The 13,573-nt window shown below is 46.6% G+C and overlaps 1 protein-coding gene across 5 annotated transcripts in view; it reads right to left on the bottom strand.

Moving 5' to 3' along the window:
- The window catches only part of LOC147030559 (protein cordon-bleu-like), an 84,548-nt gene extending 75,840 nt beyond the window's left edge, over positions 1 to 8,708 (bottom strand). For 2 of the 5 annotated variants that reach the window (XR_015056444.1, XM_085874751.1), the window contains exon 1: positions 8,409 to 8,708. The gene's annotated coding sequence lies outside the window, so the exon portion shown is untranslated. The remainder of the gene's footprint in view (positions 1 to 8,408) is intronic. The other 3 variants (XR_015056443.1, XM_085874753.1, XM_085874752.1) reach the window with 2 other exon arrangements.
- Between the last annotated feature and the right edge of the window lie 4,865 nt (positions 8,709 to 13,573).

Below are 13,573 nucleotides of genomic sequence, written 5' to 3'. Positions count from 1 at the left end.
GTAGATGGTGGGTAGGCCTTGGTGAAATGTGTAGATGGTGGGTAGGCCTTGGTGAAATGTGTAGATGGTGGGTAGGCCTTGGTGAAATGTGTCGATGGTGGGTAGGCCTTGGTGAAATGTGTCGATGGTGGGTAGGCCTTGGTGAAATGTGTCGATGGTGGGTAGGCCTTGGTGAAATGTGTCGATGGTGGGTAGGCCTTGGTGAAATGTGTCGATGGTGGGTAGGCCTTGGTGAATATATGGGGTCTAAGAATGATGCCAGAAGTCTTTTGACAGTCAGAAAAACATTAAATATAGCTTCATGACCTGTGCTATTAAAGTGAATTCAATGGTTTGATGCATTTAAACAAAGTAGAGGAAAATAAAACAGAAAAACGATGGGGACGTGCTGCATGCCCTTTACCTCGGGTTTGCATTGTATAAGCTTCTGGAACTGGAGCTTGTCGTGGCCATCAGATTGTGCGTTTTAAAATGAAATTAAAACCCAGCTGGCTTACAAATGACCTTCAGGAAGAATGTATTCTGTCTGCTCTGATATACGTGTGGCACCGGTGCACACACTTCCTGGTCGACGAGTAAATGTTCCCAGACAACTTGAGGACGGGTACCTGTAGAATGCCATGTATAAAAAGGCCCAACGCACATCCTCCCAACCAATTATATATTTTTGATTGACTACATCACCTCTAAAAGTATTGCAGACACTCACGAAATATTCAGCAGGTGTGGTGGAAGGGAATGTCCGGAAGGGACAGCTGGCTAAGATTTTGGGACGAAAGACGAATGAAAGATCTCGAATAACTGATTTTTGGCAATTGGGCTCACGAACACAGCTCATTGACATCCATCAGGACGGTGCAGACCGCAGAGGTGCAGACCGCGCACTTGCCTTTAAATACGTCGAATGTGGATTTGAATGTTAAAGGCAAGTGTGCTACCTCTGCGGTCTGCACCGTCCTGATGGATGACCCGACAGAAAACTCTCACACAGACACGACGTTGCAACACAAGATGTTTCTTCGCCGTGATGTGCGTTAAGTTGGACGTCCCATCTGGCAGCACTAACTGATGGAGGGAAAACAAAAAAATATCCCACGGTATCTCTCTAAAAGTATCGACGAGTTATTACTGACAACCTGAACTAACACCAAATTCCTGCCCGAACGTGCAAGGCCGCTCGACTCGTGGCACAGCTGCACCTCAGTGATGATACAACCAATGACACGAGTTCATGAGTGAATACTAGTCAACATGCGTTTGATAATGATAATAATAAATAATAACAGTACAGCTCATTGTGGATGTGCATTGTAATCTTACAATGAATATCTTATCCGCGATGGTGAACAAATTGTACAACAGGCTGTATGTTGGATGTTGTCCCAGTCGGATGCAGGGAAAGGTTCTCTTAGGATCAGCGAGTTGTTCGTAATGCCAATAAGTACCTTCAGGAGGAAACGTGACCCATCAAGATCTCACCTGTTCAAGGTCAACAATATGACCTTGACAACAACACCGACGGTCTTGTCTGCCTGAACCTTGGTGTCATTAGCAACATGTTACACTGTTTCTGAGCGTGGTGATTAGCGACACAAAATTGACTGTGGATTACCTGTACATAAACAAGAGCGCATCTCACCTGGTGAAGCTATTTTCAAAGTGCTGCTCAAAGCCATCTGCTTATACAAGAATGATATCGAGGAGGAATCGATGATCAAAATATTTGGTCACCCAGAGTGAGATCTCCCTTGGCTACGATAGCTGCTTGGCGGATGTCTGGTCCATAGTCTGCCGATTGCAGACGAATAACCATGTTTTGCAACTGTGGTGTACTGGCGGTCATACTAGCGGCATGTAGTAGATGTTACAACGACCCAGCATGTTATTGGAGTAAAAAAGACAACCCAATGTGGTGTTCTGCCCAGAGGCCGGTTCAGTGCTGTCAAAGCAACTCCACGGCAAGGATTACACTGGGTGGTTTACCTTTGCCTTCCCAGCATTAATCAGGGGAGGAATTTGGAATCTGTCCATGGCGCAGGCGATAACTTGCTTCCTCTTCGCGAAAGAAGGCAGTAATTGTTCCGATTGTGGTGCACACTGAAAGCAGTTTGCGATTGTTAAATTTTATGGAATGTCATTAATCCATTTCTCTGAGAGACGATGCTCTGAAACTGTGCAATGAAAACGGTGTTCCCTATTTTTACTTTGTTCATGAAATTCACAGCTAGGAGGATCAGACGCGAACAAATAGACGAGGCTTATCGATGGAAAGGGGTGTGACATCACTTGTGGTAGGAGAGTGTACACAAAGGTTTTGGAATGTAAACTTTTTATCACTTTGACAAAAATATACAAGGAGGGCTATTGACTTATTCAGTATGTGGCAGTGGGGTGCTGGATAGAAAGAAAGAAAAAAAAAATTAGGAAGATAAGGGGAGGTAATATGAGAGAGGGAAGACAATAGGGGGATGTGGTAGGAATTAGGGGAAGAAAGGGAAAGACAATCGATTGGGCAGACAACAGGAGGGGGGGGGGGTCAACCTTTCAGGTATATTTGCATATGTAGTAAATAGATAGTAACTTACCTGTGCACAACTTGAAACATGCCTTTCAATCCATGAACATCTTGCATTCTCAGCTGAACTCTTCGGAAGGATCGTCAAACAAGCGCACAAATGAACCACTGGAAGAAATTCAATCTTCCCTGGGCCTCACCATTCGGCCTGGAAAACGGCTCTCCTCTCTGCCTTGGAGCTCCTGCTTCACACCTATCTCCTTGGAATCCAAAGCTCTCAACATCATTGGCATTCCAAACAGAGGAGTCGAAGCACAAGGCCTGCTGCTCTCACCACGGATGGGTTGGTGACCTCTGTTTTCCACCACATCCATTCCGGTCTTGCTCCCTCTTTTCATTCGTCCCTTCGACCTTCCCCAGTTCCTTCAGTCGCAGATGTTCTTCCAGCAATATACTCCTTTTGGAACTCAAACATAGAAACTCACTCCTCATCTCCATTCCTTGGTTCCCCTCTTTGACGGATTGTAGAACTTCCTTACTGTCCAATCGCCCCCTTCCCTCCAGGGTTTCAACTTGACAGAGTACCATCGATCACCTTAGGTGTTCCTCCATTCTGACGAGTGATTTTTTCGATCCTCAGTTACTTTTCGATCCCCAAATACCTGCAGGTTGCTGTTTCCTCCCCTCTTCCGTCATTCACTCCCTTGTTGTGTCCACGTGATGTTACACTACTCCACACTCATTGCGTTGTCTTCTACCTTGTCACCTCACTCTTCCATGAGCTGAGACATAGCATACAAAAAAGAAAGATCATAAAATGTCACTATTTTAGATATCATATTCTCATGTAACCAATCAATCAATTTGGCCGTGCTCTTTTGGAATAAAGATCCCGGTGGTCTCAATTCGAGTAGGAATTTGGTCAGGCTGCCGATGCCGGCACACGACGACGACTCTTTTTGAAAGTCCTCTCGTTATAGGGGGGAGGGGTATCATCAATGTCAGCAAGGAATTGCTAATACACAGGAAACCCAGCTTCACACACCCTCACAATGGAGTGGTTTCAGTCCCGAGAAAGACTCATCATGTTCTGTATTGACTCAGGTAAACTGTCGCAAGGCTTCTTTGCTCTGGCCGTGCCTTGATGACGGCTCAGTTTTAAAAAGACAAAGCGACCAAAGATCAGACGGCGCGATCTGCGACCATTAAAACCATATGTTTTGACGAACAGAGTTGTCCATTATCTCGAGGGTCTCGTTTAGTGCCAGGAACATTCTGGGTCAGTTTTAAATTGTTTTTTTTTTTTTTCTGGAACAAACGATGAACTGGCCACGCATAGTTTTCCAACAGCAGATGCCAAAAGCGAGCTGGCACAGTTCCTTCCTTGCATCCACTGTATATGGTCGGCATAATTTCCATTTTCCCCATGCACATCGTGCCAAGGACGGAGACGGGGAAACTATTTGTCCGAGAAACCGGTACAGCACTGCTCATGGTCGGCTCGATATATTCACAGTCAAATTGAACGGTGAACCCAGAGCACGGCGCACGTGGAAATACCATCCAAGCAATACGAGCCACACCCAAAATGGATGCTCCACTCCCAGAGGAACCAACTCTAAAGCCTCGTCCACTCACCATTCTTTACTGATAAGTTGAGAATGTCTTTGACAACTGACACGTATTTAGGATAGTGTGGACATAAAACATGCTTCTTGTTGTTGAATGTTATAACAGAGAAAAAATGAGCCGTACATTTTTTGTCGATCACCTCCATCATTAGAGTGGGTGTATGGTTGGAGCATCCAACCTGAATGTGGGAGGTCGGCACCTTGAAATCTGGCCGAGTCTTGCTAAAAAAAAATAAACCTTTAAAATAGTACATGCCGTTTCCTTGCTGACGGTCAGCATTTTAAAAGGATAGAGCACGGATAAACAACCAATGTGCATGCTTTCATGGGCTTAATGGCCTCCTTATGCATTGACGTACGAGCTAATACAGTATATGTATTGTCAACATATATATATGTCGTTATATTTATTGATTACAAAGCTTTTTATAAGCACTCACTCACTCGTATAAATGTTTACGACTTTTTACCACTCACTCACTCGTATAAATGTTGAGTACTTTCTAGATAGGCTAGAAAGCTGAAATTTTACAAACTGATGCAACTCAACACCAATATTCCCATGGGATTGGGGGGGGGGGGGGAAACAAATCTGTCCTTAAACGAAAGTATGGATGGTTCAACTTCGTTCCTACTCACAGAAGGGCACGTGATCAAAGCGAGTGGCACGTCACGTGATCTTGTACAGGCACGATCGCTCCCAAAGAGAGCTGACTTTTCTCGGTTTTATGGCGGTATGATTAGAGAAGTGTCTGCGGGTTTTCGTCCATTATGGACGACGTAGAGCGAGCAAGTAAACAACATTTAGAGTCTCCAATGGTGTACAGTGTAAAGTGTCACGGTGCAAACTTTCAGTACTGGATGTTAGAATGGAGGTTTTTAAGTATTTTTAAGTAGAACATTTATTCAAGAGGATTTCCCCTGGATTCACGATCGACATTGCTGGAAATTAACCCGCATATTAAGAAAGAGCGCTTTGTTCCAGCAAGTTGAACGCATGAGACGGAAGGCCGTACATTGCAAAATCCTCAAAATACAGATGAGATTGTCAAAATATCAGCGGGGCAAGGCTTGCTTGCAGCCGCCCAATGGAACGGTCTGGGGAAGAAGCTCGGAGAGATGGAATTTCGGTTCTTAGAAATGGAACTGTTGTTTCGCGGCAGCGTTTTGTCGCCCCAGTCAGGCATGCCTTCTTCAACACCTATTAAAAGTGTGCAAAATGACCGTTATACCCCACTGCACTGCGGTTATCGTCAGGTCGGAAATTGAACCCGGATCAGATATGGAATAACTATTGGTTCACGAGTCAGTAATTGACCACTGTATTCGTTATGGGTGTGTGTCTGTCTGTCTGTCCCGAGCATAGCTCCGTGGGTTTTGATCCGATCCTGATAAAATTTGGGTGGGAGGTTTATATCATGATCTAGTTGTGTTTTCCTGAGAATGGGCGTGGTGCGCCAATTATGGGCGGAGCCACGCCCAAAAAACATGCGTTTTTAGGGGGTAGCTGATTTCAGGTTACATCTTCGTCGAGGGGGTTTGTCGAATCTGGCAGGGGTTTCGGTATTTGGTTAGCCCAATGGCACCTGCATAGCCCCACGGAGCTCGATTTTTCATTTTCGTCCCAAGGCCAAGGTCACAAGGTCACGAACTTAGAAAATGTCAAAAAAAAATCAATAAATTGGGCATCGAGCTCCTAGGGTTTTCAACTGTTTCGAATAAAAGTTGGTATGCAAGTAGTGCTCTTCGATTACTACAACTTTGATCATTTACTTTTTTCCCGATTCCCGCCAGTTTGCCCGTGGCGTCCCCTCGGAGGTCAAAAAACAAAAAAGGCGAACCGTGTACATTGCTCGTGAATCATCGCCATCTCCAGACTTGTCTCTCTTGCAGTCTGTTCCTAAAATCGTTCGTCATCAAAATTCAATCAACGCACCAAAAAGGAATGATGCCAAATTAACATGCTGACAACTCAAATTGGTTCTGTTGTTAACGATGTGCAACGTGGGAGAAGCTCTCAGGATATGCCAATTAATTACTTTGTTTTACACTTCGGTGTGAAGTTCCAGATCCACCCCTTACCGTTGCGTTTGTCTTCGACTTGTAGGATGCACCCCAGCATATGCTTGCAGTCAGCAAGCGCGCCACATCGTATCTCGTTTTTTCTGTTTTGTGTTTTTTTGAACGGCGAGCCAATAAGAGTGGAGCTCCTACCTGCCAAAGAACCCAAGAGTTGCTGCCTGCCACGCTGCATGTGGAATCAATTTTACCAAATGTGTAATCGCACTTCTTGATGCAGCGTTTCCACAAAGTAATCAAACACGGGAGAGACTCTCGCAACAGTGTTCATGAAGTCTTTCGGTTCTTCCACACGCACTCCCCCAAGTAAATGGCCCCAACTGCCCCCTTTCAGTAGTCTCATTAGCCAGTAATTCATCCAAACCTCCTTTTCATCCAGGTTATTCCAAGTATAATCAATAATCAAAATTTTCCAAGTGAGCTGCGAGACCGAGGTATACCTGACATTCTGGGTTTGTCATGTATGAATGATAGTCTGGATGAGGCTTATAGCTCGATTCCTGCGGTTAACGGTAGGATTGTCGTGCGGTTCAAGTCGCAGCAAGTTCACTCAACGTGACGTGTCTGTGGTCAGAACGACAACTTCTCGCAAAACAACCCATTCTCTTGCGTCAATAAAGTAAAGAGGAAAAACGTCCTGGGATACCTGCCGATACTGTGATGCTTTCTTGTCGCAAACAACGGTCATTCACCTGTTTTGCCAACTTGTAGCATCCAAATTGATCCCTTGTAGGGGAACTCATCTTGCATCCTCCGAGGTAGTTATCGGAAGGGTGTGCGTGATATCACGAGGCAAGGAGGATCGACGTGGGGGGTATAATCTGTCCAGAGGCGTACCTTTGCAAAATTCTCAAATTGCAACTTCGGCGCACACAACACGGAGCGGACAGCCGGCATGAAAGGTATACTCCACAATGCAGCACCACAGCAGTTTCAATCGGTACCGATTTGATGAGGAATCAAAGCCAAGATCTCAAAGTCGAGCACGTCACCATGAGTACTCCTCCTATTGTGGTGCACCATTGTATTAGCTTGGTAACCAAATAGTTTTCTTCCGACAAGTTGCTATGATATATACATATATATATATATATATATATATATATATATATATATATATATATATATATAAACAAACTTTCTAGTTACCAGTTTCATTTATCATGCAAATCGCAGAGAATCCCATAAAAAACATTAATTAATAGAACAACAAGGTGCTACTCTTTGTCGACCATTGAAGGTCACTTGTTGTGTACAACCATTGTGTGGCGTGTGACGTGTGTCGCCATGGAGACCTTGACATTGTTTTCAGAAGGATACCACCCCCCCTCCCCACCGTGGAGTCGCACGGGGAGGGTGTACACACGAAACTTTCACCAAAATCGGTGCCGACATCAAACGAGGCACGAAGACCCTTCGGGGCGGGGGGGGGGTTCAAAATACTGTTGATCCCGTGAAGTTCCAGGCGATAACGAAGCAGCAGCGGGTCATCCATTCGGCTTCGACATTAATCTCGGAAATATTTCCAATTTCATGTGATTGAGCTCGGGTCGACCATTACGGAACGCAGCACGTGGGTGGTTGAGCACCTTTACGAGATGAGGCGGTGTATGGATTGAAGCTATTGGGAAGAGGAAGAAGAAGAAGAAGAAGAAGAAGAGGAAGAAGAAGAGGAAGAAGAAGAGGAAGAAGAAGAAGAGGAAGAAGAAGAGGAAGAAGAAGAGGAAGAAGAAGAGGAAGAAGAAGAGGAAGAAGAAGAGGAAGAAGAAGAGGAAGAAGAAGAGGAAGAAGAAGAGGAAGAAGAAGAGGAAGAAGAAGAGGAAGAGGAAGAGGAAGAGGAAGAAGAAGAGGAAGAAGAAGAGGAAGAAGAAGAGGAAGAAGAGAGGAAGAGGAAGAAGAAGAAGAAGAAGAGGAAGAGGAAGAAGAAGAGGAAGAGGAAGAAGAAGAGGAAGAAGAAGAAGAAGAAGAAGAGGAAGAAGAAGAGGAAGAAAGTTTGCTCTGAGCCGACGGACGACTCGCCCTTACCGAGAGGAATCAAAAAAACAAGTTCGCGCCAAATTAAACACCGAAGGGAGCGAGAAGCGGACGATCGGACATCAATTGTTCGGTGTTGCGATGGCGATGAAAACCACACGGTGGTTAAATACGCTTGTCGTGGGAAAACAACCACCGCAGGGACTCACCGAGCGAGCTGCCGGGTTTCTCGTGCACAGGGAGCCGTGAGGCGCGGCTCTCTCGGCCCCGATATAGTCCGAGGAGTCAGGGGGCCCCGATATGGTCCTCGCCCGAGGAGTCAGGGGCCCGTGAGGCGCGAAGGGGACGCTCCACCAGCAGCGGCTGCGCGAGGCCGTTGGGAGCGCGCGCTCTGCCCGCTCGTGACGCTCCGCGGAGCCTCGCGCGGTATTTTTACGCCGCGAGCCGGAGGGCGTGGCGCGCGCAGAGTCCCACAGACCCCCGAACCTGCCTGGTCCTCCCTCGGTGGCCGCGGACACGAGCCAAGCTGACCTCGCTTGCCCGTCACGTGACATCATCGCTTGCGCGCGTCCGGTCCTCGTGTTGATTCGGCGAAGTTTGAACAGCTCCAAACTTGTTTCGTCCCTATTTTGATGCTCGACACGAGTTATGAAACGGACGAAACCGCTCTCTTTTTTGTGCCGACGAAACTTACGAAACAGTAACGAGGCCGTTTCATTATCTGATTCCTTTGACACATTCGACGACCACTGTTCTTTCCACGACCCAAATGATTCCCGCCCTTTTTGGGGCCGCCGAGGGAAACTTCACAACCCAAGTGTTTCACGAGACATCGAGTGAGATCGGGATGTTGAACATCAAATCATGGGACACCTGTAAAATAACGGGTTAACGTACTCGATCGTGCAAGGTAACCTGCAACACAGCAATTGGATGTTTTACTGGACAGGTCGAGAATCGAACCCTGATTCGACGCCTCGAAGGTCAACTCACCACCACCACCATCCCGTCAACCACTTGTTTACTTTAAAAGGGGATCGTGTTTAAAGGTCCCATGACACACAAAAGTACTGAAAAAAAAAAATATATATATATATATTGTTACGGCTGTGGAAATTCGCAGAACACCATAAAGGTTCCTTAGATTCGCGATGCCGATAAGTGAGTGTTCAGATAGCTTTCCCCACCGTTGTTTAGAGGGAAATCTTCGTGTTCACCGGGCTGCGACCCTTTGAGATAGCCGTTTATCTTTACCTATCGTTATTTTGTACCTACACGCAAACAACAACCGCTACCAAGTTCGCTGCAACGCCAAGCACACAACAAACCGACACGCAAACAACAACCGCCACCAAGTACGCCGCAACGCCAACCACGCTACAATTTCTCTCACAACAACCACCACCATCTTCACCACTACCCCCGCTTCCAAACGCCATCCTCCACGGTCCACGCTACGACAGTTTCCGCATCGGTAACCGTCCGAGACACGGGCAGGATTAGCAGAACAAAAGCTCTTGCGGAGCCTGTGGGGTTTTTCCCGCCTATTTTCCCCGCGCTTGGTGTGAAGAGAAGGGGACAGGGCAGCTCGCTGCCGATTGGTGGATGCACGGCGTGAGGCTGTCGGAGTGAGGGAACGCCCCTTTCGGGAAACTTCTCGAAGGGAGGCGGAGCCGAAAAAGAGGAGGCGCGAAGGGTGGAGCCCCGCGCTATATAAGGCGGACCGCACGGGCTCTCGCTCTCTTGGTGGTCGAGGTCGAGTTCTCTCTCTCTCTCTCTCATGGACATTGGGTCGTGCTCCCTCTCCCTCCCTCTCGTCTTGGTGCTGATTTCTTCCCTGTCTCCCAGTGGTCCTGTTGAGCGACCTGTTGGCGAAGGCACGGTCCGGTGGCGAGTCCGGGCGACGCATCGGGGACGCAGACAGGAGGCGCGGCTCTGTCGGCTGTGTGGTGCGAACCTGCGCGTCTGGCGAGGAGCGCCAGAGAGCTTACCACCCGTCGTCGCAAGGCCCAGAGTCAGGCGCGGCCACGCTAGCTGCCGTGGGGAGCAGACGTCGCGACCTGCCCACCGAGACACCTCGAGGGTGCAGGTAACCTGCACGGTCTCGTGGGCCTTTTCGGTCATCCACGGCCCACGACCATAAAGGTCTCCGGACCCCTTCTACCCCCTTGCCTGTGAGGAGGTCTTTCCATTTCTTTTGTTCTGTATGACTGCTGTGGCACCGTGTCCCTGTAAGTAGAACCTGTTTAAGTGCTTGTACATAATAATTACGAGCATAACCCATGCTCTGCGCGACATGTTGGGGTGGGTGTGTTTGAGAAAGGAACTGATGCAGAGTATCAGTAGTAATTTTACTTTAATGCAGTAAGTGGAATACGATTTCACTGTTTCAGAACCATTTTATTTACTTTTTTGTACCATGCACCTCATGGTCTTTGAGATAATGTAAGCCGAATATCACGTTACTCGAGCGCAGAACAAAGTCGAAGATAGCGCGACACGAAACCACAAACTCGGAAATAATATATAAGATAGTCGGTCGTATTGCTTTTGTTTTCTATTTCTTGCCTGTACATTGCATGACTCCCTTGCTTGTGATATACGTGTGCTTTATAATAAATGTCCTTGTGTGCAATGTATCCCGTTCGTCGTGTCCTATTTCCCGTTTGAAAGCCATCTTGCCTCGTGGAATGAGTAGTGGGTTTTGAACGCTCGGTAAAGAGAATCGGATCCGTCGAGGTCGGCGATAACACCGCTCGGTTATCACTGTAGTACGGAACGGACCGCTTTCGCGGTTCGTGTCTCAGGCCGACCTGCGGCACGGTGCAGCCCCTCGGTAGGTTGCCCGTGCGGGTACTTAGGTATCTCGACATTCGGCGATTCACCCTGTTTCGTGCGGGTAGAATGCGGACTGGGCTGTGGTGAGGTTAAACCTCACCCATGACTGGTTCCTGGCGGTAGTTCCAGGAGGGTCACGACTGAATTGTCCGTCCGGTGAGCGACGCGGTTGCGATTGGAGTTACGCGGCCGATCGCACGCTGACGGGCGTGAATTCGTAACAATATATTTGTCCAATCGGAGTTTTTCATCGTGATTTCAGATCTGACGGTGTTTTTTTCACAATACTCGTTCTGTAAAATGTAAAATTAAAAAAACAAACCTCTTCGGGAACTTCCCTAAAAATTCTGCCGAAATCTACTAAAAGGGGCGTAACCCACATGACGTCATCTCCAGAACAAAAAAGGCTGCACTAAATTACTCGGGTTGGTGGTCTCCGTGATTGTATTGGCTTCCTGTGTGTTTCCACATTCGATTGATCGACTCAAACGCATCGTTCATTTCTGCTTTAAAAAACTCAAACATTTGGTTTTGAATAATGGTTGACATGGACATTGATTTGTCTGTCAGCGACAGTGAGTGTGAGAGAAATGAAGGATTTTGGTCTGAATCAGATGGAGAATTGTCGGATAACGTAGTCGCGGGAGGTGAAGTTCAGGCAGCTGGAAATGGAATACGGCCTTAGCAGTTCGAGCCCGAAGCAGGACAAGCAGAGGAAACTGGCGATGGAATTCCCAGAGTTCATGATGATCAGGACATCGAAGGAAGACTTGGCAATTACAACTGGTTACACTAAATCCTATTCGTAATTCAAAATGTAAATTCTACTTGCATACTGCTCGATATCAGAAATATTTTAGTGAGGTGACGTGACCAGCACAGCGCAGCGGGCATGTTGCTCCGCAGCGAATGAATCACAAGCAAGGCCAGCCCATGTCATCGGCCGTATCTCTCCGCGCATAAAACGAAGTAATCTCGCTGTCCGGATACGATGAAAACTTGTGTGTAAAACACACCTTGTGACACAATTGTCGAGAGTAGTCTAATCGTGACATCCAATCAATCCACTCTGTGCGAGTCGCATTCTGGAGATGATGTGAACGGTCAAGTGACCTGCGGTTCGCTGAAGTCAACTTTTTTGAGGGGCGGGGCATTGCAAGTTGTGAAAAGCACTAGAAATGTTTAAAATATTGGTCTAATTATCCCATTTTTTATTTTCAAAAAGAAACATGGGTGATTTCTTCACTGGGAAGGTCAAGTTAATATATAAATATCCAGAAAGTTTTGAGTGTCATGGGACCTTTAAAACTAGAACGGTACTCAAGTGGAGCGAATACCTCTGGCAGGCTGAAACACTTTACGTTTTGTATCTCACTGATGGGGCCGGATCTGGATTCGAACTTGAACCAAAATCGAATCGGCTTGTTCTTGTCACGTAACCAACTCGTCCACCAAGTTTCGTCCGAATCCATCCGTAACTTTTTGAGATATCGTGCAATGCATCGCTTTTGGCCCCGTCTCTCAACGGTGAAGAATGGGGGTTTTTTTTTAATTCTAGTAGTCGGATCCAGATTCGGATCTTCACCAAAATCGAATCGGTTCGTCCTTGTCACACGCCCAACCTGTCCACAAAGTTTCATGCGAATCCGTCCGCAACTTGTTCAGACATCCTGCTGGCAAACAGACAGACAAACAGCCAGGGGTGAAAACACAGCCTCCATTCCACTTTTTGGTGTCGGAGGTAACATGCTGACAAATTCCTGCTTTCCTACGACTATTATTAAATAAACCATTCATTAATAGCATCTCGCACAAAGAGAAAAGCTTTCAGTAATCACAAATTCACAAACAGGCGCAATCGTTGCGGAGAGAAGTTTTCCTTCAACCTTCTGATAAAAAACAGCGAAGACCTCACTCTCCCTAAGAGTGTGAAGAATGTTTTGGAGCTGCGAACGTTGTTCCCCCAACGGGAGCAGCGAGTGGAAAAGCTGACTGTACACTCGTCAGGGTTGCCCTGGTTTGCTTTGCTACTTGACCGAAATCAAAACGGAAAAAGAAGGCAACGCCCCGCTTTAAACTCTTCAGCGAAGTGGACGTGATTAAAATGCAGCACTGGCATTCCCATAATCCCAAAAAACGAGCATTCCCATCACAAAGTTTCACAAGCCCAGGTCGAAAAACCAGTTAAAACCAGTACACATTTTCAACTGGTCTCTATTGGTTCTAATTGGTCTTTAACTGGTCTCTATTGGTTTCAACTGGTACCAGTTAAATTCAGTCAGAATTCCAATTTCCCAGTTGAAAAAACCAGTAGCTCATATTTGTACCAGTTAAAGTCTTACTGGTTCCAGTTGATACCAGTTGCAATGTACTGGTCCCAGTTGATACCAGTTACAATGTACTGGTCCCAGTTGATACCAGTTAGTTAAATACATGTATTTCAACTGGTAATATAATCACTCTATTCCAATTTCCATATTAAAACCAGTAAGAAACCAACTGGCTTTACTGGTACCAGTTGGCTACTGGTTTTCAA

This window comes from Eptatretus burgeri, chromosome 3 (genome assembly GCF_056783735.1).
Source record: "Eptatretus burgeri isolate ZD-2024b chromosome 3, Ebu_testis_v1, whole genome shotgun sequence".
NCBI classification, from domain to species: Eukaryota; Metazoa; Chordata; class Myxini; order Myxiniformes; family Myxinidae; genus Eptatretus; species Eptatretus burgeri.
This window is presented reverse-complemented; position numbering and strand designations above follow the sequence as displayed.